Below are 13,127 nucleotides of genomic sequence, written 5' to 3'. Positions count from 1 at the left end.
TGGGAAGGAGTGGGATGGGGAGAAATGGACAGTGGGGCAATCACAGGAGTTCTGCTTTGGGCCTCGGATTTTCAAGGTACTCACTCAATGTCCTGGGGGAGATGCTGTGTAGATGGCATAAACAGATATAGAATGCAGAAAGTTCAGGAGTCATCAGCCTGTCAGTGGACTTGAATGCCTTGGTAAGTTTGAAGACTTCGAGATGGTACAGGAAAGGCAAGTCTCAAATCTTTGGGCTGAGTGGGGGCTAGAGCGGGAGAGGCAGTAGGACATGCAGTCAGGTCACATCCCCACAGGCCTCTGCTCCTGGCAGTGTGCCTCAGCTCTGCTGTCTGCATGGTGTGGTCCCAGGACCTAGTGCACAGAGTTCTCATGAGAAGTAAGTGAGTTAATGCACACCATGCACTGAGAGCAGCACCTGGCATGTAATCATGAGCTGTGACAACCCAGCTGCTGCTGTTAGTGTCACTGTTGTGGTTCTGATCACATTTCAGTATAACTGCATACTGCATTCAGTATTACTGCCCAGAGGGACTGGGCAGAGAAAGAGCCTAGGACGGGGCCTGAAGACAATTTCAAGATCGATGGGAAAGCAAGCATCAAATGGTATAAACTCTCCACTTAGACTGTTAAAAGTCCAATTTTAAAACAACACTGGCAGATTGAAATACTTAAATGAAAGAAGATAGCACAGGCAGATACTAAGAAAGAAAAACTGGTATGAGAATATGAATCTCAGACAAAATACTTTTTTTTTTTTCCAGACAAAATACTTCAAAGTGAAAACAAATGCAAGTAGAGGGGCTCTGTGCACCAAAAATAGAGCATCTCATTTATGAAGCAGACTTAGATGGACCACAATACCAGTGGGCATGTACTCCTGGGAAGAGACTGTAATATACCTTTTTCACAAGCTAAGAGATCAAGCTGGTAAAAATAAATAAATAAATAAATAAATAAATAAATAAATAAATAAATAAATAAATAAATAAATAAAATTAACAGGTATAAATAGAACTTTGTGCCCAATATACTTTTCCCTAAAGGTATCCTAAATATTCACCAAAGTTGACTATATCCTATGCCAAGATGTAATTGTTACAGATTTAAAAAATATTTATAGCAGACAGAGCACATCTCCTGACAGCATTGTAATTAAATAGATGTCAATCACAAAAAGACAAAAAATAACCCACACATTTGAAAATTCAAAACTATACTTGTAAATAATCTGTGGGCCAAGGAGAAAATTAAACTGGAAATTACAATACAATTTAGAACTGCTTTGCAATTATGGTGCTACATATTAACACCATGGGGTATAGCCAAAGTGGTTTAAAGAGAAAATTTTATAGCATTAAATGTATATATTATAAAAATGAACAGTTAGAAAATATAGGAGCTTGAGCTTTCAACATCAGGTAGGAAAACACAACAGAAAAGTAAGTGTAAATTAAGATTAAGGAAATACTAAAGCAGAAACTAACCATTTATTCATTTAGCAAGTATATTTTGAGCTGCTACTTTCTCCTGCTTTCTTCTAAAAATGTTTTTGGGCACTGGAGATACATTTGCAAAAAAAAAAACAGGGTCCCTGACTTTGTGGGGCTTACATTTGGTAGTGAAATATCATAGGCATATGAACAGACTGTGCTGTGTTAATAGAGTGATGGAGTAAAACCATATGATTATCACAGTAGAAGCTAAAGGAGTATCTGATAGAATTGCACACTCTTGATTTTTAAAAGTTATACTTGATGGTTAAACATTAGAAGCATTCTCATGAGAGCCAGGATTAGGGCAAGGATGTTCCCTATCTCAGTAACTATGTAACATTGTATTGGGAATTCTGGCCAATAGTATAAAGCAAGAAAAAGAAAGAAGTTCAAAAAATTTGAAGAGGAGAAAACCAAATAACTATTATTCTTAAATGATACTAGCATCAAAATGGAAAGCCTCAAGCATCAATCACATGGCCAGGCCTTTTGGAACTAATGGAATTCAGAAAGATAGTTAGTAGTTTTCCTAAACAATACACATTGTTTCTGTGGGAACATATATATGCTGGTAAAAGCATTAAAAAAATATCTGGAAGGATCAACACCAAATTAATAAGATGGGGTTTCTCTGGGGAGGGGAGATAGGGCTGGGATTTTAGGTAATGATTAATAGAGATTTTAGATTTATGTTTAAATTTTCTAAGAGAAAAAACGTTTCATGAATTGTGCATTAAAACCGCAAGATACATATAATTTGAGCTTGTGTGCATTTTAGCCTGTACCACATCATTAGCTCATATTTGGGATACATGACCCACTTATCCAACCAATGTTACTGTATGCCTCCTATGTGCCTGGCAGTATTTGTTACAAAACTCAGTAGGGAGGGGCATTCTCGCAGTACCCCTGTGATGTCAGTCTGTGACTTTTACCACGGTCTTATAGAAGGGTGAGTCCCTTGCCCAGCTGGGAAGATTGGAGCTCTCATTCACCAGGCAGCATGACTTAGGAACCCACAATGTGAGCCAACACACCTGTGCCAACTGGAGCTGGGCTAGAGACTCTGGCTCCCAGGACAGAGCTTGCCGCAGAGTAGACCTTCAACAAATATTTGTCCAATGAATGAGAACCAGAAGTGGTCCATTTACCTCCTATTCTTCTTAAATGTTTCCCCCAGTTTTAGGAAGAAAACCTAGAGAATGGGCTCGCTGGATAGTGTAGCCTTGGTCATCTGCTTATTCTGTAGAAGATTCAGGCTTGACAGATTCCCTGAGGCCAGCCTGTGAGGTGGGCAGCTCAGGCTTTGGTACCCTGGACAGTCTGCTGGCCACAGCTCTGGGCGCATTGCAGTTCCTGCTACTGGAGGCAGAGCAAGTAAGCCCCAGCTTTCTCTGCAACCAGGGGGCTGCAGCCCTCAGGAAACATGGGACCAGCATGGTGACCAGATTTTGGGAACCCAATTTTAGACAAATGACTTTTTAGTTTTCTTTGGAAACCATAGAAGATGTGCAGATATTCCATTGTGTTTAGTTTTATATCTACCATGCTTGCTATCTTCATTAAAACTATGTGACACCATAACTGCCCCAGGAAACCCCGGCTTATGGTTGCAGGGTTTACACCTGCCTTAGAAAGTGGGGCTTCTCCTTCGTCTCACCACTACCTTTCTTCCACTCCCAGGAGTGGTCCCCAAGCACTGTCTCTGAGGTGCCTGCTGCAGGAATGTGAATGCTCCATCCTTTTGCTTCCTCGATGGCCAGTGCTCCAGCCCCTGGCCTGTTGGGAAGTGTTCTCCCACCTGGTCTCCACCTGTCCCACATCAGCCAGCACAGGCCCAGGGCTCCTGGCTGTGCCTCGAGTACTCTGTGTGAGTGGTTTTACTGCAGCTGTGGGAAGGGTGAGCAGCTTCTAGGGTCTTTGGGCTCTTGCGTTGGGCAGTGTCCTATGGACAGGGACAGGCTGCAGATGGACGATCTGCCTTTCATGTGTGGCCTTTGGCACAAAGATAAAAGAAGAACACCTTCATAAAGTACATGTTTTATTCACTGGAGTGAAAGAAATTAATTTCACAAAGAATGACCTAATAAGTGAATAAGGCATATTTTTGAGGTTCAAGCCAGTGTAATAAATGAATTTGATGAGGGTTAATCTTTGAAAATACCCTATGTCCCTTTTTGGTGACACAGGCTCCCTATGGTTAGATGCCACCTTTATTCTGCCAGCCACTTGTGGTCGTAGTGAAGGCTCTGAGAGCAGAATCCTGAAAATTCAGTGTGACAAGTGACAAGATGCGCCCATCTCCGAATGTCGCCTCACACTTCCCACACTGACCCTTTTCGGTTACTGCTCTGCCCACTCACGTGGCCTCGCGAGCTCTTGCAGCATTTTACCCCATCTGCTTGGCATTTCACTCTCCAGAAGGACTTGTGTCATTTCAGACGTGGAAAGTGTGTCTTGCTCTGCTCTGCCAGAACAGTGATAAATCAGACTTCTAGTACTGACTGCAGGAAAGGCTCGGAATTTAGATTTCTCCTGTCTGGGCCCACATGTCTTCGTGCCCCCGAGCTTCCATAAGAATTGCGGGGCATTTTGCCTTCTCTCCAGAGCTATGTGATCTGACAGGAGAGGCACCAGAGGCCTCACTGTGGAGCACAGGCCCGTAGGCTTGGCACCATCACTGGCCACAGTCCGGGGCTACAGGAGGTCTTCTGACCTCAGCAACTTCCTCTGTAAACTGGGTGATTGACTTAGAGCTATAGTTTCTAGACATGTCTTGAGGAAGTACTTGTAGGGGTTCTAAAATTGTGCTCTGATGATCAGTAGGGCTCCACAGTTAATGGCTAGAGAGGAGCTGGGCTGGCTGCCCAGGGTGGAACAGAATGCTGCCAGCCTGGGTTCTGTCCCACCTGATCTGGTCTGTCCCCTCTTCCTTCCCCAGGCAAACTGGCCCATTCAAAAAGATTCCATGTCTGATTTCTTCCAGAAAAACGGCCTTGCTGCTTTAAATTTGTTGGTAACTGAGGAATGAAGTGAACACTCCTAGGTCCAAAGGGTGACTGCTACGGTGGGGATGATGGGACTGACTAGGATGCATGGCTGGAGGGGTTGAGCTGGGGTGGGAAGAGAAGACAGGGGGGCGGGGGGAGGAGGCAGGCCCTCCACCCCCATGCTGCTATATCTCAGTGCAGAACTCAGGCAAGTTCCAGATTCTTTTTTTTTTTTTTTTTTTAAGATTTTATTTATTTACTCATGAGAGACACAGAGAGAGAGAGAGAGAGGCAGAGAGAGAAGCAGGCTCCATGCAGGAAGCCTGATGTGGGACTTGATTCCGGGTCTCCAGGATCAGGCCCTGGGATGAAGGCGGCACTAAACCCCTGAGCCACCCGGGCTGCCCGCAAGTTCCAGATTCTAAATTCAGATCTGGTCTTCCAGGTTGTTTGAAGGTAGGCTAAAAGAATATAGCTTATTCAAGAGTATGATAGCTCCCCTGGTGCTTTTTCAATATTTAGGTACATAGTATGAAGTCCTTTATTAATACTCTAGCCCCAAGCCCTGCAAATGTTAGCTTCTGCCCTAATGAAAAAATCAAGGCAGGTTTTGGACCCATGCAGTTACCACATCAGGCCACCTGGAGACTGAAGAACCTTCCTGGGGCCCCGAGTCTCCACCTGGATTCCCCCCTGCAGCTGAATTTCATTCACCATTATAGTGACCCGGTGGCAGGCATTCTCAAGGCCTGCTTGGCTTGAAGAGTGAACAAGTGCACTTGGTGAGCAAACTCAGGTTTTAAAAGGTAGGTGACATGATTTTAAAACTCACTGAGTTTTAATTCAGTCAAGCACCTATGACTGTGCAATTGACTCTCTATATCTTATCTAAAAAAAGGACTACAAACAAGATTGACCCTAGTTAGTGGGTTTGGTTTTTGCAGTGATATGAGTGAGTTCTTAAATTATCTTGTAGAGAGTCCGGGTGTATTCTGGTTGAGCAAATGAGTAAATACAGTCCAGGACAGTGGGAGCCCAGTTCCCCATGGTTGAAAGGGAGTTAAAATATAGGAAAGGAGAATGCACTTGGGGTTGGGTCACAGGTGTCAGTATGAACTCATGGTCATAGTGGACATACAGGTAAAAGTGGAGATGCATGGATGTCTGTGTGCCTGTGTATCTATTTCCTAGCTCTGTCTGCCAGAAAGTCCTGGGAGCAGGGAAACCTGCCAGTAGCAGCAAGCAGCCCTCATGTGCAGATCTTAGTACCTAAATACCACTCTTCAGTAAAAGGAACCAGCTATCCTTGGAGCCAAGCGTCACTTGCTGGGCTGGAGTGTGGAAAGCACATTGGAAAATCAGGAGACACTCAAGAGTGTGATACGGGCTCCCCTGAAGGACACCAGGGCCAGCCCGAAGGGAGGCAGAGCATACAGAAAAGAAGAAAGAAAAAAAACCCAGATATTTATGGCTTTTATTTTATTCAGTGGCTTAGCCACTGAATAAAATAAAATTCCACTGAGCACCTCCTCATATAGATAAATGAACTTGTAAAAATTGGGAAGAAAGGAAAGCTCTTTCTCATGGTGGAATACCGACTAGAAGTGAATGAGGGGTGGTGGCCGCTTGCTAGATGGGAACCAGATGCATCTGTCATCCCACAAAGGAGGCAGCAGCCCCCTGGAGGGGAAAGCTGGTGCCCTACCTAGACATTACCAGGACTGCAATAAACCGATGTTATGTGCTTCCTCAGGAGATGTGCCCAGAAGGACATGTCACTTCCTGAGGATTCCCACCAAATTGAGGGGCAGTCTACAAGATAACTGGCCTGGGTGGAAGTCTGGGAACACGAAGGCCAGGAGTTTGTAAACAGACACAACAGCTCTGTGATCCTGCGTTCCATCCTGGGCCGTGCTGGGGAGGTAGCTAAGAAGGACATCCTTGATGCCATTGGACTGTGCTGCTTTTCCCAAGTTTGGTAATTGTATGTGGTTGTGGGAGAGAATGTCCTCGTTCTTCGGAAATGCACCCTGAAGTATCTGGGGCCAAGAGAGGTGCCATCTCCAACTAAATGTCCAACAGTTCGGAATGTGTGTGTGTCTGTGTGTCTGTCTGTGTCTGTGTCAAGAAAGAGGATGGGAAAGAGGGGGAGAGATAGGATGATCTAGCAAATAGGGCAGCATGTTGGTAGATGTCTGGTGAATCTGGGTAGAGGATGTATGGGAGTTCCTTTTACTATTCTTGTAAACTTTCTGCAAGTTTGAAAGGGTATGAAAATAAAAAGGTGCCCCCCAGATGATAGCACAAGGAGCCCACAGAAGGGGGCAGCTTGAGTGCAGGTGAAGAGGTTTGCACACACCTGGGGGTTCAGCAGCCTAGGCATCCCCCATCTGACTCATTGGCACCGAGGGCTCTGCCTTCCGGAGCCCACTGCACCAGCTGTGGCTCCGGTGATGCTAGCATCTTCACTTGCTCTGGCCTCCTGTGCATGAAAGCCCGGGGCCCAGAGTCACGGGGGCCAGACAGGAGCAGAGCTGAGCAGAGCCGTCTCCCACACTCTGCTGCCTCACAGGCGACTGTTGACGGGAAGGCAGGACCAGCTTATGCCAGGCTTCCTCTCTCTGCCCCCTTGGAGCAGAGTGGTCACTGGCGCTGGAGAAGCCTGTGGGACAGTGCACCAGCATAATTTGGGGCGGGGCAGGAGGGGGAAGCAACATCAGCCCCAGCCTCACCCTGCCCTCTGCAGGTTTTGTAAATAAAGCTTCAGGGGAACCAAACAATGTGGTGCTTTCTGACCCAACTAAATACTTGTTCCTGATAGCCTGAAGTTTTTGGTGAACTCTTTGTTCTCACTTTTAAAGGACAGGCCTTTGTGTTTATGGGGTTTAAAAACACTATTAAGATCCGTCGGAAAATACATGTTTAAAAGCCTCAGAATTATCATGAAAAGCTATTTCCTGTTTCCTTCCCCACCGCTGGTCTCAGAAAGTGTACCGCCAGGTGAGCAGCCGGTGGGAAGCCTCTGCTGAGGGTTTCCCTCGGGCACTCAGGCCTCCAGTGAGCCAGCAGCTCCTGCAGCCCAGCTCTGCCTGCCTAAATAATTCAAGTTCCCCGAGCCTCAGCGGGCTAAAGGTCTTGCTGTGAATTATGCATGCGGCTCCTATGATGCTTTGTGTTGAGTACACTATTGGTTTCCTCTGCAGGAGCCTGAAGGGGGAGAATTGCCTTTGTCGCCGGCTGTGGCTGCGGACTGGGGTCGCTGGGGAGTGTGCTAACCGGCCTCCTTGGGGAGCGTGAGCTGGGAACAATGTCTCTGTGTGTGGCCCGAGCCTTTGCCCGGGGCCCTGGGGGCTGTGCCGGCTGACCCTGGTATGGATTCAGAGGGGTGGTTTTCGGTGAATGGTTGGAAGTATTTGGTTAAGTGGCATCACAGTGGCTCTTATCAGCTCTACCCAGGTAAAGTCCCTTGTGGTCTATGCGCCTTGTCATGCTTGTCGGGGTCTGGCTGACTTGAGCAGGCGGCAGGTATGTTTGTGGAGGGCGCTCAGTCCCAGCCGGGGCAGGAAGCCCAGGACTTTGACCTTGAGGTGTGATTTACATACTGAAAGTGTGTGAGATTATGGTTCCCATGGGATGTTCTGGTGAGATAATGGGCTAAAGCTTTGTGTTGCAGAATTCGCTCTAAAACTGTCCTCTTAAGGTGTATTGACATTATTTATAACACGCAACCTGCATGTTTATGCAGCCAGTATAAAGGTGGTGGCTTTTCTAGTTTTCAGCAAGTCTGAAACTGACTTGGAAGTTTTTCTCGCCAGGAAAGCATTTCTTTGACTCAAAATGGTCAATTGAAAGAGAAAACAAAAAACAAAAGCAGTCAAGACGCAGGGAACATTCTCTAGCATGATGCTGACACGGGACGTGTGCGAGGCCTCCGCAGATCTGTTCCCTCCTTTGTCAGAGTGAGAGAGCGGCTCCGGCAGGGAGCTGAGTGCACAGGCCCTCCGGGTCTCCTGACTGGCCCTGGAGCTGAGGTCGGAGCCCTGGCGCTCAAGATCAGTCCTTTCGCAAATGTGCTGTTTTCCATGTTGGAGAAGAACTCCAGAGTGAGTTGGAAGGTGGAGTTAGGAAATTCAGACTCGGATGGTGGGTATCGAGGGCGAGGATGTGTGGAAGGCGCCGGGATTTGAAACCCACCTGAGCAGCACGCGCTCTGCGTGCGTACCACGTGCCTTTGCAATGCCCCTCGGGAGCGAGCCTTCATCCAGAGTTGCTAGGAGACCTTATGGCTTGATGTGCTTCATACAGCCAGCAATTGTCTCTGATTTCCCCACTTTGAAGAATGTGCGTGTTCCCCGAGATCCGGCTGTCTGGAGGGAAATGGCCGAGTCCACGGCCTCAGACAGTGTGTGGCCTCCCCCCGTGGGGTCCGGGAGCGGCTCCTTCGGGTCCTCGTGTCCCGTGTTCCCTCCCTGAGCTCCGCTGGCCCAGCGGCCATCCACGTGGTTTCAATGAGAAACAAAACAGAAGGGAACAAAAGGAGACCGTGGGAAGGAGCCTCAGCCTTTCCTCCCGCAGCGTGGGGAGCCTGGGGGCAAGATGACTGTCCCCAACTCTGGGGGGGCCCATGAGGCCCTGAGCGCCGGCACCCGGGGCCTGCGTGCCTTCAGGGAGAGTGGGTTTGCAGCCACGGGGACCTTGCCCTTCATCTGCGCCGGTGTGTGCTCAGTCCACTGTGCATCTCGGCCTGCCTCCTGCTGGGCAGACCACCCTGTCCTCCCCGAGGTGTGCCGGGGTCATGGCGCAGCTGCGTGGTAGGGCACAATGCATGGAATGGGAGACACTTCAGCAGTTTCCTTCATTTTTTAAAAAGACTTCATTTATTTATTCATGATAAACAGGCAGAGACATAGGCAAAAGGAGAAGCGGGCTCCCCACGGGGAGGCCAATGCAGGGCTCGATCCCAGGACCCCAGGATCATGACTTGAGCCAAAGACAGATGCTCGACCACTGAACCCTCAGGTGCCCCTAGCAGTTTCCTTCCTTAATTTTAGTTTCTTTCTCCACTGGACTTTTAAAGGGCCAGTGGTTGATCTGTCAGTCTTTAAAAAAAAAAATTAATATTTGCCAGGTCTCAAAAAAAATGATTATAGTCAACATATGGGTCACCTTTCACTTCCAAGTTCTCAACAGTGTCTTCCCTCACCCACTTACATGCTTAGGCTGCAGCCCACAGCATCTGCTCGGCCTGGGGCAGGGTGCCAGGCGCCCTTCCTCGCTGCTGTCCTGTGTGTCCTGGGAGGGCAGGTGCTCAGAATCACTCTGTGGGCTGCGTTGTTGGAATCCAAACTCCTTTTATTTGAGAAACAAAAGCACCACCACCCTTGATGGGGTTCAGCTGCTCTGTCTGCAGTTTGTGGCCAGTCTTCCTGTTTGCTCCCTTGCCCTCATAGCCCCTTCCACCTGCACTCTCCCTTGGGCAGAGCTCAGGGCCGCCCTGCACACACCTGGGCCCATGGACCTGTGAAGGAGAGGTGTCTTCTCTACCTTCCCTTGTTCTTCACTGCCCCCAGGACACAGTCTATGCTCCTTGGCCCGCCATTTCCCCCTAAAGCCAGACATACCAGCCGTGAACTATGCTTCTGCTGCCCCAGGGTCTTTGCATATCTGGCCTCTCACCTAAGGCTTTTTCAGTTCCTCTGAGTCCCATTACCTTCTGATCACCCTCAGTTCTCAGTTTAGCCTTTATTGCCTCAAGGGAAAAAAGTCCGAGGAAGAATGTTTTGGTGCTCATTCTTAACAGGGTATTTTGAAAATTATTTTGTGAGCATCACCTCCTTTATCAACCATAAAATAGAGCAGGAAAGTACCTCAGACCCTGCTGATTGTGATGTTACCCCCTTAGGTACGTATAAAGTGGCTCGTTCTTCAAATTCACCTTTAGCTCATTGTAGGTGAAACTGAACCCATGGTTAGGAGCCATCTTAAGCTCACTTAGTGACCAGCCACACTGTTCTCCAGTTTTCTTTGGTTTCTGGATCATTTTCATTTTGATATGCAGGCACTCTCAAATATAAAAAAAATTAGTCCTTCATCTGTGTAATGGATTGTATTTCTCCACACTTTGCCTTTTGACCTAGCTTTTGGTGTTTTTTAACTTTCATCTTTATTTTTCAAGGTACAGTTGACATGTTACATGGGCTGCAGGTACACAGCACAATGAGTTGGTGTTTGTATACGTTGTGAAAACCATCACCACATGCAGTTCCATGAGTTTTTTCTTATGATGGGAATTTTTAAGATCTGTTCTCTTCAGCCCCGTCACGTATGCAGCACAGTGTTGTAAGCTGGCTCCCCTCATGCCAGGACTTGTTTCTCTTGTAACTGGAAGCCTGTACCTTTGACCCCCCCCTTCCCCCCCCCCCACCACTTTGCTGGCTCTTCTTGCGCGCGCGCGCGCGCGCGCGCACACACACACACACACACACACACACACACACACACTTTGGTGTCGGCTGTTTATCTGTCTTGTCTCTCAGGGCTCTGAGCTTGTGTCTTCTCTTCCAGAGTTTCTCTGATTTGATTTTCTTACATTTAAACCTTTGGTCCAGGTGAGATTGATTTCAGCCAGAAGGGACCCAACTTGATCATTTCTCTGGTGGTTTTCCAGCTGGCCTTGCATAGTTGTCACCTTTTGTCCTGGGGACGAAGCTGCGGTAAGCCCATGTGCTGTGGCGCCAGGTGGGGCCGGCCCCACCTCCTGGCTCTGGTTTGCTTTGTTTTCCCAGCATTTCACGTTTAGTTTTTCACGTGGACTTTTACATTTCAGCTCGTCTGGTTCTAATAAAACATCTATTGGGAAATCTGTTGGGATTACATGTTAATTCAGGGAGAATTAACATCTGTGGGGTTTTACCCCTCATTGCTGCGGTTACTGGACACAAATCAGAGAGAGCGGGTCTTTGTGTGAGCCTGCATCGTGTGAGCGTGAAATGACAGCTTTTGCCCGGGGAGCTCTCCACGTGGGGATTGCTTGGCAAGGCGATTCCAGGTGGTCCAGCTGCGTGATGGCAGAGTTGCTAAGTTCTCGGGGGGCCTTGCTCGGACCCCTCGCTGCTGGCTGTGCTGTGCTAAATGTTTAGCAGCGGTGCGTCCGTACCGTGTGGCAACTTGGTGTCTTGAGCCAGGGCCTGCCCTGCATTCCTCCATGAGTAGTGGTGGCAGATTCCACCACCAGAGTTTCTCAAAAATAACATATACCGTGTGGTGGAGTCTAATGAGCCACAGAGAAGAATTAAAATTATTCTTCTCTCATCTTGTTTAATCTTCTGGATCTTAATTTTTTTTCTATAGCAGCTTAAGTTATTAGATTACTCTTTGACTTTCTATTTTTCTTTTCTTTTCCAATCTAAATGCTTTTTGAGCTTTGAATGACTCCTGTCCAAGTGGCCTCTAGTTACAGCGTGGGTCCAATTTGACCCAATTCCTGGCTCTGCTTTCTTGGTCCTCTGTTCCCTGTTTTCGAGGGGCTGTACCGTGGCCTCCTCGAGGCCCTCTGGGCTCCTGCTTGTGGGCGTGGTAGCCTCAGGCCTGGCCTCTGCCCACTGTGCTCTCAGCACTGCTGTGGGCAGGCATCAGCCTAAAGGGTACTGGTCCCCACTTCCCCTGCCTCCCTGGTCCCCTGGTCCCTACTTCCCCTGGTCTGCCTCCCTGGTCCCCACTTCCCCCACTGTTGGCCCCGTGTCACTGAGAAGGTGCATTTACAGTGGTTGGCCTAGAGCTACAACCAATTCCTCCCTTGGGCTCCTTCCCACCACCAGCCCCGTTGAAAGAACACAGGATGGAGCACATGGACCCTATTTCATTAGTCAGGTTTGCTCCTCCAAGCCTTGCACCCATGCAGGTTAGGGATGCTCCTGTCCCATGTCCTCTGGTCAGCAAGCTGTGGCTCGGCCTTCAATCTCCTTGGTGTTAGGACCTGGGGAGGAAACGGCCCCGTGTAGGACATTGGGACGTGCTGTTTGTAAAGAAGGGGATGCATCCATGGCAGATTATGTGTCTGGTCCAGCTTCTGGACCACCTGTGTCTTTCCTTGAGTCTTACCAACCAGGCCTGCCCTCGGGGGTACTGAGAGGCCCAGCATGCTCCTCACACGAGGTGGGAGACAGTGACATGGAGCTCCCCGAGTCCCTCCCCTTCCCTTTGTGAAGGAGCGGATTATTCGGGAACTTGCCTAAGAGATGAGTGAACTCAAACTATTTGGGGTTATTTCATAGCCTCTGGGGAGCCAGCCTCCTGCGGCACATGTGGTCTTTTCCATGCCGGGGTGGCCTCCAATCAGTTGTCACAACAACACGTGTGGTTAAATAGGACGTTTGAGTGTTCTGCCCATGCAGAACAGGGCACACGTGTGAGTGTGCTTTCACACGGCAGACGTTCCCTCCAGACACAGAGCCGCGTCCTAGGTCCCAGACACCCTGTCTGTGCCCACTTCCCTCTGCTCCCCCCATGGTGACCTGGCACCTCCCGAGCCTTGCAGGTGGAATCACTGGGAGCCCCGTTGTGTCTGCGGTGCTCGCTCAGCCATTGACGTGTGCGTGGTTGCAGTTGTTGCTGTCCCTGCTCCGTGGATGTGCACGCAGCT

The 13,127-nt window shown here is 48.5% G+C and overlaps 1 protein-coding gene across 8 annotated transcripts in view; it reads left to right on the top strand.

Annotated features, from left to right (window-relative positions):
• Nucleotides 1-13,127, top strand: part of RGS12 (regulator of G protein signaling 12) — a 119,768-nt gene that overhangs the window by 85,114 nt on the left and 21,527 nt on the right. The window lies entirely within an intron of this gene.

This window comes from Canis lupus, chromosome 2 (assembly GCF_048164855.1).
Source record: "Canis lupus baileyi chromosome 2, mCanLup2.hap1, whole genome shotgun sequence".
Taxonomy (NCBI): Eukaryota; Metazoa; Chordata; class Mammalia; order Carnivora; family Canidae; genus Canis; species Canis lupus.
The sequence above is the reverse complement of the archived record's forward strand: the minus strand, read 5'-3'. Positions and strand labels throughout refer to the sequence as shown.